This window comes from Bubalus kerabau, chromosome 18 (genome assembly GCF_029407905.1).
Source record: "Bubalus kerabau isolate K-KA32 ecotype Philippines breed swamp buffalo chromosome 18, PCC_UOA_SB_1v2, whole genome shotgun sequence".
Classification (NCBI taxonomy): domain Eukaryota; kingdom Metazoa; phylum Chordata; class Mammalia; order Artiodactyla; family Bovidae; genus Bubalus; species Bubalus kerabau.
In genome coordinates, this window is record NC_073641.1 from 19,414,339 (window position 1) to 19,440,249 (window position 25,911).

The following is a 25,911-nucleotide window of genomic DNA, read 5'->3' on the forward strand; positions in this document are numbered from 1 at the left end:
CTCTGTGATGATCAGTGGAATGAGGGAGAGTGGGGAGGCTAAGGAAGGAAGGGAGATACATATATATATGTGTGTGTGTGTGTGTGTGTGTGTGTATATATATATAATTATGACTGATTTGCCTTGTATGGCATAAACTAACACAAAGACAAAATTATAAAGTCACTTTCCACCAATTAAAAAAATAAAATTTTAAAAATAGAAATGGATTTCTAACTTCACTTTAAAAATGAGACAGTCAGGTAACAATGGCCATAGTGGCCATCTTGGGCTGTAGTATCTGCCCCTCCACATAGTCGTGTGCTCACTATTTCAACACAGTCTCCACCACCCCTAGTGTCTTAAACCCTCGCTGTTCCATCCCCTTGCCTAACTAGCACTTATGGGCATCTGAACTTACAGCCTCTGTCCTACTATGGGTTTATCTGAGAAAGTTGCCTCTTATTTCCCACTTTATTTTCCCTGCCCCTACAACCACCATGCTTCCATCCCATCCAGAGGAGACTTGCCTTTTCTGAAGCAAGGAGGGAAATCCATTGCTGAGAGGAACGGTGTGGAGGATGTCTCCATAAAGCGCCAGCAAAAGCTTGTTCAGGGATCCTCAGTCTTGAACAGCCGCTCCAAGAGGACTAGGTTTAGTTTCCACTGAGCAGCAGCTACTCAAACATTGAGCATGGTGCTCTGATCAGCTATGGCTATGTAATCAGATACCCCAAAGCTTGCTGCTGCTGCTGCTAAGTCGCTTCAGTCGTGTCTGACTCTGTGCAACCCCATAGACAGCAGCACATCAGGCTCCCCCATCCCTGGGATTCTCCAAGCAAGAACACTGGAGTGGGTAATCAGATACCCCAAAGCTTAGTGGTTTAAAATAATCTATTAATTTGTCCAACAGTTCTGTAGGTTAACAAGGCTCAGTGGGTAGTAATCACTTACACTATCTCATCCTTCTGCAGTCAGAGGGTAGCTGGACTCAGAGTTGTCCACAGGTTCCACTGGGCTGAAAGTCCAGGATGACCCATTCACAAGGCTGGCAGTTGATCCTGGCTAGGAGCTCAGCTGGGGCTGTTCACTGAAGCACCTGTGTGTGTCCTCTCCCTGTGTCTGGGGCCTCTCATCATGTGGCAGCTGGGTTCTAAGTGTCCAAAGAGTGAGCATTTCAAGAGCCCCAGGAAGAAGATGCAAAATGTCTTACGCATCAGCTTTAGAAGTCACACAGTGTCTCTTCTGCCATATTTCATCAGTCAAATGCAAGTCACAGAACCTGCCAGATGCAAGAAATCAGAAGTACACAAAGCATGAATAATGCAAGGCATGATTCACTGAGGGAGCCATCTTTGGAAACTTACCACCACAGGTAGCTTTGGTGAGGTTGGTCCTTATTTCGTAACTCTTTTCACATGTGGGTTTTTTCCTTTTAGAATAACTCATCTCCTCTCCCTTCAGCTTTCCCCAAGGTAAGATATTAATGAGATCATATCTGAACTCCCTGACAAAGTAATGCCTCCTTATAAAGCATATTATTATTATCAGCCTGCCTGATCACTCCCACCTGGGGTCCCCAGAAGACAGGATGAGGGACGACATTGCACATATCTCAACAACAAACAAAACTTCATTAAATCCATTGAAATAACACAGACATTCAGATTTAGCACAGATCAAATCCTATTACCAACAAATTACACTGAATTGCCTCCCCAAATCTGTAGAGCCAGATGTTTTCCGAGCCCTACTTCCTTTAGGCAAACACCCAAAGTAAGCAATGAGAAGGACTCCCAAAGAATGAGAACATCCCCTGACATTGGGTAGGATGGGGTTTGACCCATTTTCTTTTAGTCACAGGTTAATCAGAAAGAATAAACATGTAGGACCCCTGAGTGTGAAGAATGGCTGAGAAACGGGTCCTATTTAAATTGTAGAAAATGCATCTTTACACAGCTAGCAGGCACCCCTTCCCAGCCCTGGGGGATTTCCACCAGATCCTCTGGTCAGCTTCTGGGAGCTTGCAGTGTAACAGCATGTCTGGCGTGCCACTCCAAATCCAGAATCTTCCCCAGGAAAGAGGATAAACTCAAAATAAAGGTAAGGGTTTCAGATCATGTAAACTTCTGGGGTAGCAGCAGAAATATTGGCATTGCACAGATTTTAGACACTTCCCTGCATAAAGTCCCTGCTTTTATGTTTTTTGAATACATACATTTCTCAACATTTTCCTGCTTATTTCTCCTTAATGGTTCAAATGGCTTATGTTAGGGTTAGGCCACATGTTCAGCCCTTTAGGAATGCTCCTGCAGACAGCAGCCCCTCTCCCAGGGCAAACTCCCCTGAAGCTCTGTGGGTCTACCTCCTACCCCCAAGCCTTCTTCTAATGACTATGAGTTCTCATTTCAGGAGACATCTTTCCTTCCCTATTAAAGGTCACAACATCCCAGGCATTCGGTTCCAGCCCATGAAGATCTCTACCTTCTTTACTTCCCTCCCTTTGGCCAGTGTCCGCTCAGGCCAAGGGAGGAGCAGTGAGCACACAGGAACTGGCTGGAGGCTGGAGGCTGGAGGCTGATCAGCCTTCCCCCATGCTTTCTAGAAATGTGGCATACCTAAAATTGGAGATACCTGTGCTCTTAGCCAAGGTACCATTTGTTCAGGCCTTCTTCATGCTTTCCACCCTCCCAAATGCATCCATTTCTGCCCTTTTGCCTTTTTTTTGCTAAAGAAGGCTACCCTCATCACCCCTACTCCCCAGCTCACAGGCACCTTAACCTTGCTCCAGCTACAGGGAGCCCCTAACCTTCATCATGGCTCACAGTTAGATCCCAGGTCCTCTGTATTGCTGATGGCTGGTTGTCTTCTGATTTTGCTTTTCTTGCAACAAGCCTAGGTTGGGAATCTGCTCAAGAGTCTGGGATCCAGAGTGAACACCATCATGCAAGAAGAGGCAGCGCTGGGGACAGTCTGTACCCAAATTGGGCACAGCCTTTTGTGGGGTTCGTTTTGCCCATCCCAGCAGATTAACCAGCAAAAGCCAGACTTCCTCTTTCTCCCTGTGTCTCTCTCTCCACCCCAGCCAGCACAAGGCCCTGCTCGCAGTGGACACTCAGTATTAACGACCCAAAGGCTGACGGTCCCAGGCTGCACCCTGAGGCCAGAGGCTCCCTCTCCCTCTATGAGGACCCCAAGTGCTGGCTTGGGTTAAGAAGTCCCTAAGGAGCTATCTGCAAAGAGCATCCTGCCGCTCGCTGTGCTGGCTCCTCTGTCCACGGGATTCTCCAGGCAATAATACTGGAGTGAGTTGCCGTGCCCTCCTCCAGGAGATCTCCCCGACCCAGGGATGGAAACCTTGTCTCTCATGTCTCCTGCATTGGCATGAGACTCTTTACCACTAGCACCATCTGGGAAGCCCAGGAGTGTCCTTAACTCCCATGATACGTCACACGGGGAGGGTTCCGCCAATTTTAAGTCCATGGCCAGAATTTGTTTCTAGTAGCTTAAGTCTGCTTTCTTAAAGGTTAAGTTTTATTTTTAACAAGTTGGAGAGATTCAAAATTGTCCGTGGGTAACAGCCCTCTTTCTTGCTTGCGCTGGAATATTCGTTCTTGAATTGTGTAGTGCCAGCAGTTCTGAGTGTGGTGGGCAGCCTTCAGCCTGTCCCATGAGGGCTGAGCCAACAGGAGAGGGGCCATCAGTGTGATGAATCATCGTACAGATTAACTTTCCCCAAATTCTTTATTTTTTAAAAAACATGTCTGCATATTTTCTTGGGAACCTGAGCTGTGAGCATTGGGTTTATATGCATTTGGGAAGGAAAAAATTGGGAATTGTGCTTGAAGATGACCTTATTCTCAAGGTACCCACCCCCCCTCCCCACCACAGAGAACGACCACAGTGCCTGACTCAGTGTTAACATCCCCTCTGTGAGGAGGTGGAAGCCTGACAGGTCTACACGTCACTTGCCTAAGGAGTTTTTTTGCCTCTCCCCAGTGTGATAGAGACTTGGCGTGCTAGCCTCAGGGTGCGTTGGGAAGCTTTCCTTCTTACATTGTCATTTTATTGATCATGATATATGCCAGTAATTGTGTCTTCTGCTTTATGTATTTTAATTACTTGCTTTTTTTTTTTTCCCCTCTGTCTTTGAGTCTCTGGGTGATTGGATCACCAAGGGTGTAACTTCAAATTATTCTAATAAAGAAATACGTCTGCTATGATGTTGACCCTCTTAATTATTTTTTATATAGAGCAGCTCCAAAGTGAAAATGCGTCTGAAGAGATGCTGCTCGTGGAAGCAGAGTTCTTCACTTTGCTGGGCTTCAGAACTGTGAGTGGGAATTGCTCTGAGATACACACATCAAGCAAAGTAAGGCAGGCTGCAAACCTATGGGCCGTGGTGTGTGGAGCTGTGTGTGTGCACGTGTGCACCTGCCTGTGTACACAATCAAGGCACGCCTTTCCGAAAGACACAAACCACAGAGCTACTTGACATTATCGGGACAACAGAACGCATTCCAGGATGGGAAACATAATTCAAAACAAAGATCAGACGGAACTTTCCCTGGTGGTCCAGTGGTTAAGAATCCACCTTCCAAGGCAGAAGACACGGGTTCTATCCCTGGTCTGGGAACTAAGATCCCACATGCCATGGGGCAAGTAAACACACACACCACAACTAGAGAGCTGAGCGCTGCAATTACTGAGTCCATGTGCTCTAGTGCCCATTCTCTGCAACAACAGAGGCCCTTGTGCCGCAACTGGAGAAAGCCTGAGTGCCTCAAAAAAGACCAGCACAGACAAAATAAAATTAAAACACCAACAACAATGATCATCTGCTCTCTGTGTTCAAAAAGAAGCTGCTGTATCAGAAAATGTTCTTCTCTGTCCTCTAACCTTCCTTGTCTATTCCCTGCATGCTGCCAGGATGCTGCATCTTTACTATGACTTAGCGTAAGAACCAGTGCGGGGAATCCAGGGTGTGACCCCCATTGAGGCTCCAGGGGTTGCTCCTTGAACTGACCTTCCCTCCCCTTGCTGCCCACTGGTAAAGGCAGGATCAGATAAGAGAAGATGAAGCTTCATCAGTCCTCAGAACCAGAAGACCCCTTTCTTTTTAATTCCTACTTCATTTGGTGAGAAAATTTTTTTAAAAGCCAATTCTGAACAAATTCTTTATATCTTTGTTACATAATTTAAATGAACAAACATACATAGTTTAATTTTTTTAATGATTTTTTATACATTATGTCTGTCATCTTATAAGGCATATAGTTTTATTTTCACTTAATAGCTGAGGAAACTGAGACTCAGAGGAGTGAAATGACTACTCTGAAGACACACAGCAGTTAGGGCAAAGCCAGAACCTCAATCTCCCTCATCTGACTTCAAGATCAGGTCTTTCCAACACATTTTTCCTCTTAATTCCTTTGTCCTCCCTAGCTTATTTCTCTTTATTTCATCAGGAATCAATATATTACTCTAACATTATAAAACCACCTTTTCCGCCTTTAGATACCACTTAACAGACTGATTTTCTTGGGTGGTTTTAGGGAAATTACCTCATTACAAACTGGCTGCAGTACACATGTCCATACACAAGCGTCCTTGGTCTAAGTACTGGAGCTGCTGGGGCTCTGTAACAGCAGCTGAAGGGACCTCGCCACGACACGCCTCTGTTCTGTGCTGTGAATGCCCCGGGGCTTCTGTCCCACTGACCCAGCTTCTCAGGCTCAGTGCTTCCTCTGGGAATTTAGAGGACATTTATAGCTATCACTAGGTATTTCTAAGTGCTAGTCTCTCTGCTTGATGCTCTACGCATATTATCTTTCATCTTCAAAGATCCCTATAAGATACAGACGGTAATAATGATGATCACCCCCAGTTTACAGTTTAGGGAACGGAGGTTCAAGGAGTTTGGAAGTGAAAGTGAAAGTCGCTCAATTGTGTTCAACTTTTTGCAACCCCATGGACTATACAGTTCGTGGAATTCTCCAGGCCAAAATACTGGAGTGGGTAGCCTTTCCCTTCCCCTGGAACCCAGGTCTCCCACATTGCAGGCAGATTCTTTACCAGCTGAGCCACAGGGAAGCTTAAGGAGTTAAGGCCATTGTTTATGCAGAGCTGCAATTTATTTTGTCTCTAAAGTTCACACTGTTTCTTTATATTCACTTTTCCTTTGTATTTTGATATTAACTGCTTGATCTGAGAGAGCAAAAAGATTCTTGATATCTTAATGGAGAAAAACATGGAAAACGTTATTATCAGCACCCTTCAGGTTACCCTTAAAGTCACAGGATGAAGCCTGTAGCCTGAGTCTCATGAATGGTGAACTGGCGTAAAGAATGTGAGAATCAGGAATTCCAGACTCTAACTCCAAAGTCCTAGCTAAGTGCACTAAGTCGCACTAACCACCTGTGTGGCCTTGGGCAAGTTGATTTGCCTCTCTGGACCTCCATTTCCTCACCCGTATAAGAGCTTAGAGGAGGGGCTCTCTGAAGCCCCACCCTGTTCTAAGACTCCCATCACACACCTACTGAGATCTGTTCCTTTTCAGGACAATTCTGCCACTCAGAATCTTATGAAGCAAAAAACTCCATTTCCCATAACCACACATTCCGCCTTCCCACTTCCCCAAAGCATATGGTGCCATGATGCATGCCAGGAGCACTGTGAATGGAAGTGAGGAATGAATGAACATCAGCAGTCAACATGTTGAGTTGGTCCTTGTTGTCCTTACTACTGAGCATCTACAGTGAGTATGGGAGATGGTCCTTTTTACCAGTTATTTCAAGGACGTGGTAGCTGTCTTGGTAGAGTTAATTGTTTAAAATTCTCTCCTTTATGGTCCCATTAGCAACTCTGTTGTGCCCTAGTCTCCTTTTTGGCATTTTCTGTTTTTCAATATCTCTCCATGTTTGGCATATTAATTAAACAACTTTTTAAAAAACTAGACTTTAAATAAAGAAAAAATATAAGATGTTTCATGTTGGCTCATGAGGGGAGGGTTCAGTGAACATGTATTTCTGATGTGCAAAAGTGTCAAGTGATATGAGGAAGAAAGGATGGCAAGATGTTTGATTTTGACATTAATCAATTTCTCTGTTCTTTCTCAGTCCCCCCAACTCCATCCTAATTTTAGCTTTTATCATAAAGGCTCAGGACCCTGATGGAGAAGGGGGTTTGGGGGCGGGGGAGAGTGTGGGGATATAGAGAGGGTGAGGAAAGAACAGAGTGAAGTATGGATATTTCCTGAGCTATCATTTGGCACAGAATCCATCAAAATACTGATCATCAAAAGTCAGACTTTCATTTTTAAAAACAAATCCAGGCTTTTGTTCTGCTTTGTCATTTGCTTGGGTGCTTTTTTTTTTTTAATCATTGGCAAGATTGTAATTTTTTGGAATGTTATTGATTTCTTCTGTTGATCACAAAAGCCATGTGCCCACCAAACCTGCTCAGAGAAGAGCTCTGTGGCCAGGCTGGTACCCCAGCCTGAGGGAGGCCCAGCATAGCTCTATCAGCCTGCAACAGGCGTGCAGGAATTCAGCATTCTCCCTCGGTGCTTCTGCCCTAGGGAGGGGAGGGGCTGCGGGCAGGAGGGCAGGGCCTCTGGGGTGTTTGCCAAAGTATCACAAGCACTTAGAGTAGGAACATATCCAACAGAAATTCCCTCCCCAGGGGTACACTGGGCAGCAGGGTGATGGGGTGATGGGGTGGGGAGTAGGTAAGGTGGTGAACAACACGTTGATCTGTGATGACAACCTGAAGAAGCGCGGAAAGGTTTTTATTAATGACACAGGTTGCAGACACTCCTGCCAGCTACAAACTGGGGTCATCGTGTGTTAGGATCCCGCTCTGTGGCTGGCCTGGTGCGGAAAAGCACCCACGTGGCTCAGTCACAGAAGACTTCTGTGCTCCGGCTGTTAGGTTGGAGGTGGGTGGCGAACTGATCTAAACCCACAGGAACATCAGGCTGTTTTAAGCTGGTAGGGAAAGGGTACAAGTGCCTCACTTTCATCTCCATAATACTGCCAAGGCCACGAAAGTATGAACTGGCCCCATGCCAACAGGATGAGCAGTGTAAGATGCAAGGAGAGACCCTCAGAGTGTCGTGGCTGCATGGTCACGATCCCCCAAAACACTAAAGTGAAATCAAATCAAATCAATGGGTTACTATGTCTTGATGGGTTAAAAAATCGGTCTGCTTTCTTTTCTTCACTGATGTTGGATCACTGAATTAATGAGTCTGGTCTCCATTCCCTGTTGGTTTGACTTGGATGTAAATGTTGGGAGGAGAATCCTAGGTTGTGTATCTGTTCTAGACAATTGTTTGTATCGGGGTAGCTTAGGACTATGGAGACAGAAAAATGAAAAGGAAACAGAGGTGATAAGAAGTGGGTCAAGGTAAGGATTGTTGAGGGCTGGTGGCATAAGGGACCGGGACAAACTGAGATTGTAGCAAAGAGAACTTTTGAGATGAATGACTTCTGAAAAACTATTTATGCCACAGTCCCAGATATTGTACAAAAAATATTTTGAAGTTCTTGTGACTTACACAGAATATTTAATAAATGTACACTTTTATTGTCACAAGATACCATTTTAAGTTGAAGTGGTTTATGGAGTTTCAATAGGATACTCGCTTTGAATGGGTGGGATAGACAGACGTGATTGTGAATTACCTGAGCTCTGAGAAAGACCCCTGGGAAAGGCACTTGACTTTGTGTAGGATTAATCGCCCTCTAAAATCTCAAGTTCATTTACATATATTTCTAAGAGACACTGAACCACATTTATTTCCTCAGAAGCTCTGCTTGTTCAGTTTACTGACACCGGGCTCTCTAAGGCTATTGTCATGATGGTACTTGAAGCCTATTCTGGTTGGCTAGAACATCCTTTGAAATTGTCTCATACCTACTTTTCTCAGAATGTGTACAATGAGGAAAATTCATTTCCCTCCTGTCGAGAGAAGTTAATGATCATTTTCTGTTATATTAAAATATTACCCATTGTTATGACTTCAGTTTAATGTTCCTGCAGAAATCACCACGTGCTGCAGAGTTTAGCTATGCCATGGTCAAAGCACCTGTGTGTTATTTCAGAGTTTCTCTTTAAAAAAAAAATGAGTTGTTGCAGATGAGTTATGGGGGGGAAAGGAAAATCACACCATTTCAGGAGAATTATTCAGTAATTATATTTTTAAACTCACTTTTAGCATGAAAACCCAAATTTTTAACAATGTTGTCTCCAGAATATAATTATAAGTGCCACATTGAGTCTCTGAACCAGAAATAAGAGCCTTCCTTTAAGACATAATAAATGCTTTAAGTGTCAGGACAATGTTCCTCTTCAGGGAGAGATGAAAAGTAGAATTACAGGCTATTTCTGCATTGTATTTCCTCATGTAGTTTAGTTACCATTGTTATTTTTTCAATTTCCTGCCCTCCTTGGGGGTTCATCAACTGTGTCCACAAGGACAAAGACAGGCTGGGAAATGGACAGATGGAAAAACCAGAGTGACCTCAGAGGATTCCCAAACTCCATGAATTAGGGGTATCTCTTTCCATATTTTGGCAAATGTCTGACCACTAGGATCAGAATTTTAGCAATGTGAAGGAGATTGTAGTGGGAGCAGTGAAAAGAAGGGGCAAAAAGCTGGGATCTTAAAGTGGGGTGAGATACTTTTGAGGAGAAGGGGGAACAGTCTGGAATTCATTTCCAGCAGGCCAGTCTAGTATTAATTCCTTTCCTTCTTTGTTATTTGCATTAGTTCAATAGGGCTGCCATAACAAAATACATGTCACACACAGGGTGGCTTAAGCAACCGAACTTTGTTTTCTTACAGTTTTGGAGGCTGGGTGTCCATGATCAAGGCATCAGCACAGTTGGTTTCCGCTGAGGTCTCTCTCCTTGCCTAGGAGACAGCCACCCTCTCGTTATCTCTTTACAGGTTTCTCTTCTATGTCCGCCCACCCCTGATGTATTAGTCTTCATATAAGGAAGGTCCTACTCAGATGAGCTCAATCATCCCTTTGAAAGGCTTACATCCAAGTTACTCATATGTGTTAGGGGTTACTGGGGCTTCCCTGGTACTTCAGTTGGTAGAGAATCTCCCTGCAACGCAGGAGACCTGGGTTCGATCCCAGCCTTGGGCGAACCCCTGGAGAAGGAAGTGGCTTCCCACTCCAGTATTCTTGCCTGGAAAATTCCATGGACAGAGGAACCTGGTGGGCTACAGCCCACGGGGCTGCAGGTGTGAGACACGACGTAGTGACTAAGTCACAACCACTGTACAACTTCATTTTATCTTAATCACCTCTTTAAAGGCCCTATCTCCAGGTACACAAGATCCTACAATATTTCCTTTTATTTTAGATAGTAAGTTTCATACAAAATACACTAATAAGTATCTTTAGATATTCCAATTGTTTTATGGGTTATCCATATATAACCTGGATTTTCACTACCTACATCCCCCACCTTTGGAGAGAATAGGATAAACTTAATTCAAAACCACTTTCACCGTCCATTAAAGTTCAAAGTGTGTGCTGTGATTCCTGGGACCATCCAGGCCCTAAGTTTTATGGGCTCCTCCCACTGAATTAACAATCATGGGTGATGCCTCTATTTTATCCATCACAACAAAACCTCACACTCATCTCCCACAGGGGTTTTCCCAAACCTCCACTCACACCCAGAATTTTGTGAGTTTCATTATTTTATTTAAGAATCAGGGGCTGGAACTTCCCTGGTGGTCCAGTGGTGAAGAATCCACCGTGCAATGCAGAAGATTGCACAGGATCAGGTTCGATCCCCAGTCAGGGAACTAAGATCCCATGTGCCGTAGGGCAACTAAGCCCACACCCTACAGTGAAAGACCCCACATGCCACAACTGAGACCTGACACAGCCAAAAATACGTACATACGTGTATACGTACATATGTGTTAAGAAAAAGAATTCGGGGCTGCAGCCAGGGTCATGAAGAGGGGCTCTCCTCACACAGAGCACAATCTTACCTCTTTCCAGTCTCTCTCATTCCCACTCACCCACTTCCCATCTCCTTCTTTTCTTTTCTCTCCTCTCTCACTTATGATTATGACAAATTCCTCTCCTTATCTCATGCAGATATTTAATAATAACTTTTCTAGCTTGAATATCCCCTTGGATCTCACCCTCCACCCAAGTGGCTTGCTAAAAGTATATACTTCTTCATCCAAATATATTCAGGACTCTCTTTAAGAAGAATTCTGGTGAGTATAATTTTCTCTACCTTGTTATAAGCACATAAGTCAGCTCCTATTTTTGGTCCAACCCCCATGTTCCTCCTGTATATCCACAGCAGTATGCTGGGGGCATCTCCCTCAACTCCTGCCTCTAAGAGAGAAGGAAACTGGGAATACTGCTCTCCTGGTGCACCCACAGCTCTTCAGAAAACAGCACCAGTTCAGCTCAGTTCAGTTCATTCAGTCAGTTGTGTCTGATGCTTTGTGACCCCATGGACTGCAGCATGCCAGGCCTCCCTGTCCATCACCAACTCCTGGAGCTTGCTCAAACTCATGTGCATTGAGTCGCTGATGCCATCCAACCATCTCATCCTCTGTTGTCCCCTTCTCCTCCCCACCTTCAATCTTTCCCAGCATCAGGGTCTTTTCCAATGAGTTAGTTCTTCACATCAGGTGGCCAAAGAGTTGGAGTTTCAGCTTCAGCATCAGTCCTTCCAATGAACACCCAGGACTGATCTCCTTTAGGATGGACTGGTTGGATCTCCTCACAGTCCAAGGGACTCTCAAGAGTCTTCTCCAACACCACAGTTCAAAAGCATCAGTTCTTCAGGGCTCAGCTTTCTTTATAGTCCAACTCTCACATCCATACATGACTACTGGAAAAACCATAACTTTGACTAGACAGACCTCTGTTGGCAAAGTAATGCCTTTGCTTTTTGGCAAAGGCATCTAGCTTGGTCATAACTTTTCTTCCAAGGACCATGGCTGTGCAAAGTGATGCCACCCACACTTAAAAGTCTTCATTTATTTCACTGAAATGCAATATTCCTCGGTGTGATAACTTGACAGTTTTCATCTCTTAGGCAAACCTATGGCTGCAGGCAGCCTGTTTAAGCCTGCCTCTTCCAGACTTCTGAGTTTTCTCAGCTCATAGTCAGTATTCTTGCAGCCAAGGAATTTTCACTTGCCATGGGAAAAAATTCTCTGACTATTTGTGTCTCACCCAACTCAGACCACAAAGGATAAATAGGCACACTCTCTTTGAACTTGACTTCAGGGGTATGTCCATCAATCCAAGTGATTCTGGCTGCCAGAGACCACAGACTCCAACAACCCTGAGCCCAGTTCCTCCCCAGTGTCTTCTTGAATCCCCATACAATTCCTCTTTTTCCCATTAAGAAGGGATGGTCAAGGTTCTTAACATTCTTTCCTTCATGTCCCTTTCATCCCTTTCCTTATTCCCCAGTCCTCTCCAATTTGCACACTCTCCCTAGGACTCAAAATACCAGACAGTATCCCATTATTTGATGAAAACTCTCCGAGCAAGAGTGAGGATAAGGACTCTGAGTGTGAGGGCACTTGAGCTATGCAATATTTTCAACCCACCCGAGCTGCCTGCAGTGCAGAAATGCACCTCATGGAACGGAAGCATGCATGCAGTGATTCCTGCAAGACATCACTGTCCTCAGAAGCCATGGAGTCATGAGTTCCTGATATACTCCAGGCCTTGCAATAAACAACCATAACATCTTAGTTTTTCCTTGTCTGAGCTATCGCATCAGCCATTTTTGTTAGTTTTCAGACCCTCTTGTCAAAGAAAATACATTTCTATTTCTCCACCACCAAGCATTCCCCTGGGTCTATTTGCTGAAGGATATTCTAATGGGTACAATATTTGTATACCACTGCATTTCCATTACACCTGCCTCATTATCTTACAGAAATCTATCTGTCCTTTGTTTGGAAATGTGCTTATTGTGGAGCCTGGTGAATCTCGGGCTGAAAGCAGAGATTTATGAGCTGTCCTCCAGTTCCTGGCGGTTCTTTCCTAGGGCCACAACCCCAAAAGATCAGTCACTGACGCGTGTTTTGGTGTCAACTCTGAAATTCTGCGTTTTAAGAACATATCCTAATGAAACCTCAGAAGCAGCATGGGAAGGATTTGCTCCTGCCATGCCCAGAAGGTCACATGCTCTAATTCAGCTTGAAGGGACACTAATCATATTCAGAGTGTGAGTAGAGAGGCTTACGGTTGGAGATGACACCATCATTTGCATAGGATGTAAAAATGAAGGACCATTAATTTTATAGCATTAATTGAAGAGCAGAAGTGTTAGACCTCTATAATTATCTTCAGTGAATAGACATCTTCACAAGTGAGGCTTGCGTGTGTGACTATGGAGGGTACAGATATCAACAGCAAAGGTAAGGCTCCAGCTGTCCTCTTCAAGATGCACAGATTAGTGGATCCTTCAGTTAAAAGTTTAACTTAAAACTGAATTGTTCCCTCTGTGTGGAAACAAGACCTTGTGGATCCTAGGCTCCTGAGAGGATGTTCTGTCCAGACCTGCGTGCCACATTTCAGAGCTGCTGAGAGAGAGCACAGGGAGGAAGCCCTGCAGCCCTGGGATATAGGCAGTGTCGCTATATGGCATCCCCACTAGGGCCTGGCACCCCTTCCAGCTCCTGATTTCATTCTCATGTACAAGTCCTATATATTATTCCCACAGGTCAACCTCTCAGCAAAAGGGCTGTGGAGCCACATGGGTAAATCACGTTCAACAATCACTCTGCAATGTCAGCCACCTTACTGTTTGCAACCCAGGTCAGCATGGAAAGCGGCATTTCTAAGCATTTAAACAGGAGACCATAAAGAACCATTTGAGGGAGTTATTAGTCTCATAGCCAAAAAGCAAAGTAGAATAAGGGGTGTGGACGGGGGATGGGATGGGCATGAAACAACCAGAGGGCAAGTTGAGTTTCATGACTGCAGGCAATGTGATGCCGAGGTCCAAAGCAGCGACCGTGGTTCATATCAATCTTTGTTTCTGTCTGAGTGGGTGAGAGGATGGAGGAAAGCACTGGGAATAGGAGAACTGGGCGGAAGGAGGTGCAGTCCAAGGTTTAAGACTTTGGGAGTTCTGCTGATTATCCTGCCACGCAAGACTCGTCACTTGAGGAAAAAAAACATATGATCCGCTTTGGAACCTTAGAGTCATGGAATCTCCCTGGTGTGTAATTTAGGGTTCCTGGGGGGAAAGGTTGGGAGCCACTGGTGTAAAAAAGTAAGACATTAGCTAATGAGGTACCATGATGCATATACTCGGTCTAAATGCTCCTGTCTCCAGGGGCTCTGTGCAAGTGACGACGCTGATGGGAATTTCAGGTATCATTTTGTACAGGCTGAGGAGAAACCTGGGGCCTAGGACTTTTAAGATATCTTGAGCTTGGAAACATTGTCTGATTTTGTGATCAGCTTTACTAGGTATAAGGGGCTCACTCAGGATGGTGAAAAGTGAAGTGAAAGTGAAAGTTGTGCAGTCTTGTCCGATGCTTTGTGACCCCATGGACTATACAGTCCATGGAATTCTCCAGGCCAGAATACTGGAGTGGGTAGTCATTCCCTTCTCCAAGGGGATCTTCCCAACCCAGGGATTGAACCCAGGTCTCCCACAGTGCAGGCAGATTCTTTACCAGCTGAGCCACAAGGGAAGCCTAAGAATGCTGGAGTGGGTAGCCTATCCCTTCTCCAGTGGGTCTTCCCAACCCAGGATTCAACCTGGAGTCTCCTGCATTGCAGGCAGATTCTTATCAACTGAGCTATCAGGGAGGCTTCCACTAAATTCCTCAATTTGCTCTTATTTTCTTGGTTCATTTACTTAGTTTGGTACTATGTCATCTTATGATAACCAGGGGGGATTGGTTCAGGACCCCCCGCAGATCCCAAAGACTGCAGATGCTCAAGTCTTTCACATAAAATGCAGTTATACCATCTGTCCTCCAAATCCAAGGATACCGAACTCAGGAACAGAGGGCTGACTGTATACATTTTTCTTTTGATTACTATCTTGAGGTAAATTTTACATGCAATAAACTTTACAAATTTAAAATGTACACTTTGATGTGTTTGGACATTGTTGTTGTTCAGTCAGTCAGTCATGTCTGACTTTTTGCGACACCATGGATTGCAGCACACCAGGCTTCCCTGTCCTTCAGCATCTCCCGAAGCTTGCTCAAGCTCATGCCCATTGAGTCGGTGATGCCATCCAACCATCTCATCCTCTGTTGTCCCCTTTTCTTCCTGCCTTCTATCTTTCCCAGCATCAGGGTCTTTTCCAGTGAGTCAGCTCTTTGCATCAGGTGGTCAAAGTATTGGAACTTCAGCATCAGTCCTTCCAATGAAAATCCAGGGTTGATTTCCTTTAGGATTTGACTGATTGACTTTCTTTAGTATTGATCTCCTTGGAGATATGTATATCTATCCATATTTAGATAAAATGAAAGTGTTAGTCACTCAGCCATGTCTGACTTTGTGACCCCATAGACTGTGGCCCTCCAGGCTCCTCTGTCCATGGGATTCTCCAGGCAAGAATCCTGGAGTGAGTAGCCATTCCCTCCTCCAGGGGATCTTCCCAACTCAGGGATCGAACCCAGGGATCTCTCTCACTGCAGGCAGACTCTTCACCATCTGAACCACCAGGGAATATATATATATGTGAAATCATAACGCTGAGCATTTCTCTTACTTCCAAAAGCTTCCTTGTGTCCCTCTGCAGTCTTTCCCTCCCTCTGCCCTTGTCCCCAGCAAACACTGATTGTTTTCTGTCACTGTAGGTCAGTGGGCATTTTCTAGAATTTTGTGTAAAAGGAATCATTCAGTATGTACTCTTCTCTGTTAGGCTTCTTTCATTCAGCTGTACTGTCTTCCTTGGCACTCCACTAGAGATATTTTCCCTCCCATGCCAGAAACAGTCCCACACACCAAGGTGGTCATAGTATGACAAGATACATATGATGCGGACAAAGTATTGGGTTTTGTATATAACCACTTTCTGAGATGCTCAAGGAATTATATAGCCACCCACCTGACTGGTAAGTTAGAAGTGTGATTTTCTTTTTGGAAGATGCACTAATTCTTATAGTTTGCTCTTATTCTGTAATTGAAATTCCAAGGACTTAAAGGAGCTTCAAAACAGTCTATGCACCTGGGTGTCACACAGTCTTACTTCATTTTATTACTTCCACAAAGTGGTACATCGACTTTCTGTGTGGAATGTAAACCAAGTTGATGCACCTGTGAGTGAGTGATTTACTTCGTGCTTGTATTTCTAACAGCCCGTTGGATCTGGAAATGCCAAGTGGATGGGGATTATATTAAGTGGCCTCAAAGGCCCTCCATCTTCCTCGACTCCAAGAGGCTGAATGACTCGCCCAAAGGTCAGCTCAGAAGCCATGCAAATGCAGAAGCTGCTTAGGTTTTTTAGGTAAGACTCCTCCGATTGTCAGAAGCAAGAAAAAGTGAAGTGGGTCAAAAATCAAAGAAAATAAAAGGAAGGCTTCCCTGATAGCTCAGCTGGTAAAGAATCCACCTGCAGTGCAGCAGACCCCAGTTTGACTCCTGGGTCGGGAAGATCCCCTGGAGAAGGGATAGGCTACTCATTCTAGTATACTTGCGCTTCCATGGTGGCTCAGTCAGTAAAGAATCCACCCACAACACAGATGACATGGGTTCGACCCCTGGGTTGGAAAGATTCCCTGGAGGAGGGCATGGCAACCCACTCCAGTATTCTTGCCTGGATAGTTTCACGGACAAAGGAGCCTGGTAGGCTACGGTTCATGGGGTCACAAGGAGTCGGACACAACTGAACTACTTTCACTTTCACTTTTCAGTAGCTCAAACAGTTGAAATTCTTGGGGGTTGCTGGATTGGATCTCGAGATTTAAACATGTCCTCAGCACCCAGACTCTCTCCACCTCTCAGCTCTGGCTTTCTCTGTCTTGATTTGATTCTCAGGCAGCTCCCTGTCTAGTGGCCCCAACAGCTCCAGACATAAATCCTGCCACCAAGCCAAAGGGAAACAGTTTTTCACACAGTTCCCTGGTAGTTCAGATGGTAAAGAATCTGCCTGCAATGCAGGAGACCGGGGTGACAAAGAGTCAGACACAACTGAGCGACTGACACACACATCCTTGCCAAAGACTGAGTTTTAATGCACTGAGTTCAGTCATATGCTCATTACCAAAGCCAGGGGGTGGAATATGCTCATTGGTCAGAGATGCACTGTGTAATCACCCACGGCTGGGGGATAGACCGACAGTTAGTCAGTCAACTACATGGACTAATGTTTAAGGGAGAGTAATTCCCCCAGTAAATATCCAAAGAAAGGGGAATAGATATTGAGCACATAGCAAAAACCGCCCACTATAATTTCTGCTTTCTTATTATGTTGTATATAATTCCCATGGCTTCCTTCAAAAAATATAGGGCTTTTTTGACATTCCTGTGTGTCTACTCACTTTTTCAGTCTTGTCCTATGTATGGACATATCCCTAGCATTAAAAAATTATAACCAAGATTATTTTACTCTTCCAAGGTTGGAAACCATGATCCTCACTTAAAGATGTCAAACATTCTGTTAAAGTGAGATAACATCTCAATGGAAATTTGGATAGTAGTGTTCAGGGCATGGGTCTTGCTTGTAACTCACTTACCTCACATGCCCAATGAGTATAAATAACTCTGTTATTGTAAGTATGTGGGAGGTAGAGGTTTGGGGCTCAATCTGATCATCTCTTGAAGGCCCTTCTCTGATTCGGTTCATGATTTCACAGGAACTGGCAGGGTGGTGTAATAAATTACTCAAAGTCAAAATTCTCACTCAAATTAAAAATGGTAACCAGCTGCTTGTGGTAAAGGACATAATTCATGCTTTGAGTAGCTTTCATGTATTAGGGAGATTTCCCCACCTTCTGAATCCTGCCATCCCCTCTGTGTCCGGGTATCTTCTGCAAGCTAGGATACAGCTGTATGCCGAGGACATAGGACCAAATATTCCACTGTGAGATTTAAGTTTAGGAAAGAGTGACATGAAGAAAGAAATGTTGACTAGACTCTGAGGCAAATGGTGTAGAAATGGTCATCTTTCAGGAGCCACTAAAGCCTGTATTTGAACCTGATGGGATTGGCAAATTACAAGGTCAATTGAAATCATAGGCTTTTTGAGTCTCTTAACTCAGCTTTCAAAAAACTAAGATCATGGCACCTGGTCTCATCACCTCATGGCAAATAGAAGGGGAAAAATTGGAAGTAGTGACAGATTTTATTTTCTTGGATTCCAAAATCACTGCTAACAGTGACTGCAGCCATGAAATTAAGACGCTTGCTCCTTGGAAGGAAAGTTATTACAAACCTAGACAGCATATTAAAAAGCAAAGACATCACTTTGCTGACAAAGGTCCATCTAGGCAAAGCTATGGTTTTTCCAGTGGTCATGTATGGATGTGAAAGTTGGATCATAAAGAAGGCTGAGGGTCAAAGAACTGATACTTTCAAATTGTGGTGCTAGAGAAGATTCTTGAGGGTCCCTTGGACTGCAAGGGGATCAAATCAATCAATCCTAAAATAAATCAACCTTGACTGTTCATTGGGAGGACTTATGCTGAAGCTCCAAGACTGTGGCCACCTAATGCGAAGAACCAACTCATGGGAAAAGACCCTGATGCTGGGAATGGTTGAGGGTGAAAGAAGAAGAGGGCAGCAGAGGATGAGATGGTTAGATAACATCACCTACTCAATGGACATGAGTTTGAGCAAACTCTGGGAGATGGTGAAGGATAGGGAAGCCTGGCATGCTGCAGTCCATGGGGTCACAAAGAGTCAGACATGACTTAGCGACTGAACAACAGCAACAATATCAGAGTTAGGACCTTAATAGAGAAGAATATGATCCTGAGATTTTAAATTGAGGATAGATGTACATTTCTGATGATTCAGAGAACTCTGAGTTCCCATATCACCGTGAACTTACAGAATGGTGGAAGTCTTAGTAACAGTGCCAGCTGATGCCAGCTGAGTGACAGCACCTTATGAGTTTGGACTGATGTGTGAAGGATGTGGTAAATTGTCATGATAAATTTATGACACTATTTTCCCTTCCATAACCAAAGTGCATGGGATTTGAATCCAAAAAGTAGAAGCAAAAGGGCACTTCTAATTACATCTAATGACCCCATTGAAAAAGTTTTGCTTTTAATCCCCCAATTCTGCCAATTTAAAAGTCTTACTGCTTGAGGAAAGAGTGGTCCCACCAGGAAGGTGGACAGTTTCATCTAATTAGAAATAAAACTCCTTGTCAAGAAGAGGATATTTTGGAATTTTCATGCCACTTCAGCAATAAAGGGGTTTTTAGATGGTCAACTGGGGTGATTGATTCCAATTAAAAAGACAAAATAGGGTCGTTTATACCATTTTGTGCGAGGAGTATTTCTGGAACCCAGGAGATCTTTTTAGGTACTTCTGTGCATTGTCCTGTCCAGTGGTAAAATTAAATGGCAACCACACATCAGAAGGATCACTAAGAAGAGGTCTGATGGTCTAGAAATGAAAATTAGGCTCACCTTGTCAGGTAAAGAGCTCTAACCCGCTCCTGTGCTGGTTCTGAAGGCAAAAAGAACACGGTCTGGTTGTGGAGGAAGGATGTCATTACCACCACCCACATCCTCATGACCACTCGCAAAAACAAGGACAACAGCAGCCATTCATTTCTCTTCCTTGTCACATATGTACACTGCCTAGTCCATTTTTCCCCTTCCTCTGTTTCCCTTCCATTTTTATAGGAAGTGTGGGTAACACAGGGTGGTAATTAGCTTTATATTTTAGTCTCTGGGCCACAGAATATCAAGATGGGATTGTGACTGAATTGGAGAAGGTGAATATCCCTGGAGACCTTAGAACTCAGTCTGGAAACTGAGAAGATTTTACCTTGCCCCCCTTTTGAGGAGAGAGTAAGCAGTTATACAAGGAACACTTACATGCTGTTAAGCAGAAGCATTTTGCACTTGTGATTAGAGATATTTAGAAAATTAGTATGGAAGAGAGTTTATAGGCAGTTGGACAGGCAAATGGTAAACAGACTAGACACGTTTTAAGTTGTGGGTCCCCATTTACATTTTGATCATCCTTTCAGTGTTTGTGAAATCTTCCACGTTCTGCAGATAGACATCAGACACTTCTTTCTCATCATCCTTTACAGATAGAGATGAGTTTCCAAGACTGGGACCTAGTTGCCACTAATTAGACATGGTATGACTGGAGAGACTTAGCAGCAGCAGCAGACATGGCACATGAGATTTCAGTTTGAAAGAGAATGTCATGAAGAAGACAGTGCCATGAAGAGAGCATTCTGTTGCGGGAGGCAGAGGCAGAAGGGCGAGAGGTCCTGGTAATAGCATCCCAGGCTGGGGTGGCAGGGAGAGCCATGGGGCCAGCTCCCGTGGAGAAGTCTGGTGGTGCAGCCTGGCCACTGTTCCTGCAAACCCTCCTAGCTTGACTCTCTGATTTCCTAGAAATCCCTAGAGACACCACAAATTCTTTACTAAGCTTTCTTTCCTGCTTCTATGAGCTACAGTTGTTTGCAAATAAAGACCCTCGTTGATATCCAGAGGAGCTCCTTCTGCCTGTCTCAGTCAATCCAAAAGAGCACAAAGAAGGGACTTGTACTTTTCTGCAGACGTTGGCATATCTCAGTTGTCCTTGGCTCAAAACTCTGAATACTCATCAGGTAAAGGGGAATGGTTCAACTTAAACATTCCTTTACACAAACGGACATTAGTGCAGCTGCAGTTTGTCTAGAAAACTTAAGAGTGGCCATAAAGGGAAAGCCCATCTGTTTGGGGACATGAAATCCACTTATAGTCCACAGGATACCACATATCCAAAGCAGGGACTCTTAACAGCGAAGCCTAATTCTATAGACGAATCGTATTTACCCTCATGGCAGCCTAGTGAGATTCATCACTGTGTCCAGGGGGCCATGCATTGGACTAGCTGGTTGTTGTTATAGGTTAACAGGCTTGCAATGCAGTTTTACTAAGTCTACATTCCCTCCTGGCATTGAAGAAAATTCTGAAGTGGATTATTCCAAAAGAACACTGAATGGATTTTCATTTCAAAATTCAAGGCAGGCCCTTTCAAGGAACCTTAGGGTTTCTAGCCAAGAAGAATATTTAATAAGCCAGAATTCTAAGCATGCTTAAGTTGGTACCTATTGAGCATTCATAACAATTATGGTTTATTGTAATTAATATGAAAAATTAGGACTGAGTAGGTATTAGTAAAGTTGTCCACTCCATCAAAACTCATGTCATCCTGGGTTACTGAACTAAAAATGATGAGAATTATCAAAAGGATGGTTTGCTCCCTGACTATTCACACATACAAACCATCTTTCCTTTATAACCCATTTTAATATGAGTATCTAACATCCCCCCGCTTTGCTGATACCATATGGTGTTGATGTAGGTTTATTTAGGTTCTGTGTTATCTGGGGAACTGAAAATTGACTGGGGAGTTAGACAAGCTCTTATCTCCTGCTGGCTCCTATGCTTGCTTGTGCTGCACTTTAAATAAATCACTCAACCTCTGAGCCTCCATTTTCCCATTTAGAGAATGGGATCAGTGATGTCAGCTTTGCAGGCTCTTGGGAAGCTAGGGAATGGCAAGGCTCTGTTGCTTCCTGGGTGGCTAGGAACTACTGGGTGCAAATGCACCAGTGGTATTCATGAGGAGGTAGCAACAGCCTGCAAAAGAAAGATATTGACTTTCCTCAGACTCATCATTCAGAAAGCTCAAAAGCAGGTGCCTCCCTTTTTCACATTTCCCCCCAGACAATTTCCTGTTATTTCCCTGGTATTAATTGATGGTGGGCACCCACATTCTGAATTCTCAAAAGGAGGAGATGCTTCCTACTCTTAACATTGCTTACTTTCCTTTTTACTTGCTTTGTTTATTTCTGCAGGGGAATAAGAAAGAGGGGACATGCCTTTCTGTGTTAATTGTGTAGGTTACTAGGTCCATGCCTGGAATGATCAGGTTAAGCCCTACCTGCTTGCTTTTTCCACAGAGCTTTCCTTGTGGAAAACATTTTGGGGCTCAATGAGGGGCTCATTCCAGAGTCAGGATCTTTATCCCAGCAAAGTTGCCTACGAGGCATGACGCCATCTGTTATTAGTTAAGGTGAAAGTTACATTTCTGTAACAAAGAGACCCAACCACAGAGTGATCCACTGACACTGTGTTTTTGCAGGTAACAGTCTTGATGCAAGCAGGTCAAGATGGCAGGTGGTTCTTCTCCAGTCATCCTGAAACCCTAGGTGCAATTCTACTTAACTCAAATAGTAAGATATATCTTAGGTTCCATGTGGGATGTGAGGCATTTTCATATGTTGCTGTGTTTGGATAGAGCCTCCCAATTAACAGCACTTGCATCATAACACAATCTTGCAATGTCCAATACTCCTAGAAATAGCACCAAAGTGTTAGTCTCTCAGGTGTGTCTGATTCTTTGTGGACCCATGGACTGTAGCCCACCAGGATCCTCTGTCCATGGGATTCTCCAGGCAAGAACAGTGGAATGGGTTGCCATTCCTTTCCCCAGGTATCTTCCCGACCCAGGGACCAAACCTGCATCTCCTGCATTGGCAGCTGGATTCTTTACTTCTGAGCCATCTGGGAAGCCTGTCAGCACATAGCAGTGGGCATTTTCTTAGTCAGGAAAGAATGATTTCCCAAGGGGAAGGGGGATTTCTTCTAACTACAGGTGAAACAGATAAAGACCGGAGGAAGGGGAAAAGTGGTCCAGGCAGAGAGTGACATTCACAAAGCCGTGAAAGAAAGAGCAGCAAATCCTAATGCAGAATGACTGAAATGTACAAGACCTGGATGACAGGTGGTGAGAACTGAGGCTAGAGAAATAAAAAAGGGCCACTTCCTATGGAACATTGATTTGCCACCTAAAGAATCTGGATCAGATCCTGACAGCAATGGAAAACCATCAAAGAATTTTAAAAGGGTTATTATGAACCCATTTGTGTTTTTTAAAACGATGACTCACCACTCAGAGGAAGGGCGTTCCTAACTGTGTGATCTCAGGCCCTCTAGCATCAGATTTTCAACCCTCTAGCATCACCTGGGGGGCCAGTTAAAACTGAAGAATCTGTGCCCCACCTTGTTATCGTTCAGCCGCTCAGTTGTGTTCAACTCTTTGCGACCCCATGGACCTTACAGTTACAAAATCAGAACCCCACGGGGTAAAACCACAAGCCTAAACTCATTCAGAAGATATTCTCCAAGTGACTCTTAGCCCTGCTCGATACTTAAATGTCAGTGGTGGCGTTCTTTAGGGCTGAGGGCCCGATAAAGGGGCATCCAGTGGTGGAGACACAAAAGGAGTCTAACGTGGTAACTGATTTGGATGCGGAGGGTGGGGAAGCTTTAATTCCCAGAATGGGGAATCAGGGAGCTCTGACATTTTGAGAGAACTTTGGTCCTGAGAAACAACTGCTGTGATTCCTCGCCCACAGAAGTGAACATGAGAAAGTCTGGTAGAAGAAGATAAGGAACAGCTATCCCTCCTCTGGGTGGGCAACAGACACTCAAGGAGCCTGTATGCAGGATGTAGATGTGTTGGGGACAGGCTCTGTAAAAACAGATTCTACTCTAGGTCAAGCAGGTGTGCGGCTTGGAAGCATTGACTGGTGGGTTCCAGTAGGTACTGCTGCACCTTCTGGCACTTTCTGTTTGTTTTTGAACTATGTAAACTCAATATTCTTCCTATGGCTTAGAAAGTTGACATTGACAAGGAAGGAGATGTTTTGAGTGGTGCATCTGCAGTCTGCCTGCACCAAAGAAAGGTCAAAACGCTCCTCTCTGTTGGCTGGGCTTGGAATCAGTAAGCAGCGTGTGTAGGGTTGGAAGGCATCAAGCATTAAGACTAGTGAAGCCTGAACGAGACGAGGCCTGGGCGTTATCCTCTCCCGCTGCAGAAATCACCATCACCTGCACTTCTGCTGGGGTGATTGTTTTCGCATGTTTGTGTCGCGCTCTGCTAGGGTGGGGCTTCCTTTGTGGCTTAGCTGGTAAAGAATCTGCCTGCAATGCAGGACACCTGGGTTCGATCCCTGGGTTGGAAAGATCCCCTGGAGAAGGGAAAGGCTACCCACTCCAGTATTCTGGCCTGGAGAAGTCCATGGACTATACAGTCCATGGGGTTGCAAACAGTCAGACACGACTGAGCGACTTTCACTCACTCACTCACTCCCCTAGGGTACGGTGTTTGAGAATCCATGCTGTCATCTTTCCTTGGCTGGGAACTCAAAGCCAGGCAGGGGCAGACCCAGTAATAGACTCTATCCTTCTCACCCTCAGCCTACTGCTCCAACCTCCAAAACTTTCCAACTGCTGTGCTACCTACCACGAGTGACCTTTTTCGGAAAAAAAAAAAAAAAAAAAAAAATAGAGGCCAGAGACATAGGAGGGTTTTCCAGAATATATTTCTGCCATGTATGTAGTATTCACCACATTCAGAATCTGGTTTGAACTGAGAAAATTCTTGTCCTTGAACTGAGTCTTATATTAGTTACTGCAGCCTTCGCTGTGAAAACAGGCCCCCAAAGTGCAGTGGCTTGACACAGAGGAAGTTTCTCTCTCTCTTTTGTGTAACAGTTCAGTGCAAGTGATCTGGGGTGGCAGTGGATGGGGTTGGGGAAGGGCTCTATTTCATGCAGTCATTTAAGGATTTAGGCTGACAGAGCCCTGGCTGCCTTCAGGCTTTGGCTCCCAAGGTCCCTCTGGACATTGCCCAGCAGCAGAAAGGGAAACACGGAGGATGCAGGAGGGAAGTTTTGAAGTCCAAGCCTACAAGTGGTACACATCCCTCCTCCTTCACCTCACTGGAATTAAATCAGCTTCATGGCCACATCCAACTAAAGGGAGGTTGGAAAACACGAAAGGAACAAAATATGATGGGAAAATAATAAGTGCCTAGTAATCTGTGCATCAAGATGGGATCACTTCCTAGAATAATGGTGACAAAACCGGGGAACTCTGGAAAGTTCATTCATTACCTGCCATTTCTAATTCATTCATCCACAAGCATCTATTAAGCTCTTACTGTGTACGGGATACTGTTCTAAAGGCTTTGAAGGTATTTTAGGTGTGCAGGACTTAGACTCTCCTCTCAAGGAGCTTACAGAACAATGGGAAAGACAGACAGAAACAATGAGGTAAGAGCTATAATATAGAAGTACATAAAGAATCACACAAGCACTCGGGGGGGAAGTTCCCCAGGTGGACCTTCAGGGATGATTAGAGAACTTTTCAGAATAAAAAGACAGGAAAGGGCAATTTCAAATAGGGAGCAGGGTTGGCAAAGTCATAGAGTTATGAAAGAGCAAGAAATATGCAGAGAATGGGATCTGGTATAGAGAACAGGCAAAGTTTCGGATGAGGAGATAAGAGATGCAGGAAAGGCAGAGGTGGGACAAGGTTAGCACTGCATTAGAAAACACCTTGCAAGCACAAAAAATATTTTTAGTTTTTACCTCTAAGCCAATGATTCTCCTGTTCTCTAATGACACGCTGTTTTCCCCTCACTCTTCTCAGACACCTGGTTCAAATGTTTGTTTTATGTATGTGTAGTGTCTTGTCTCTGAGTATTCTGAATTCTGCTATAGGTGTGACTTGACTCAAGACTCAAATTATGTCATCAAGACTCAGTTTCTCTCCATTTTTAGGCTGTGCCCCCTCCGGTATTTGCAGAAATATTTACTGAACCTGTTTGGCAGGCTCTGCATGGTAGCAAGAAAGCAACAGGAGACCTGGCTTCTATATTCTTTCAGGTTCACATTCAATGGAAAGTTCTGGCA

The 25,911-nt window shown here is 44.4% G+C and overlaps 1 long non-coding RNA gene across 1 annotated transcript; it reads left to right on the forward strand.

The window, feature by feature from the left end:
* The first annotated feature begins 1,239 nt into the window (after positions 1–1,239).
* LOC129633158 (uncharacterized) lies at positions 1,240–4,148 on the forward strand. Its single transcript, XR_008704932.1, has 3 exons — positions 1,240–1,363; positions 1,920–2,082; positions 2,392–4,148. It is a non-coding gene; the product is annotated as an uncharacterized LOC129633158 (long non-coding RNA).
* The last annotated feature ends 21,763 nt before the right edge of the window (positions 4,149–25,911 follow it).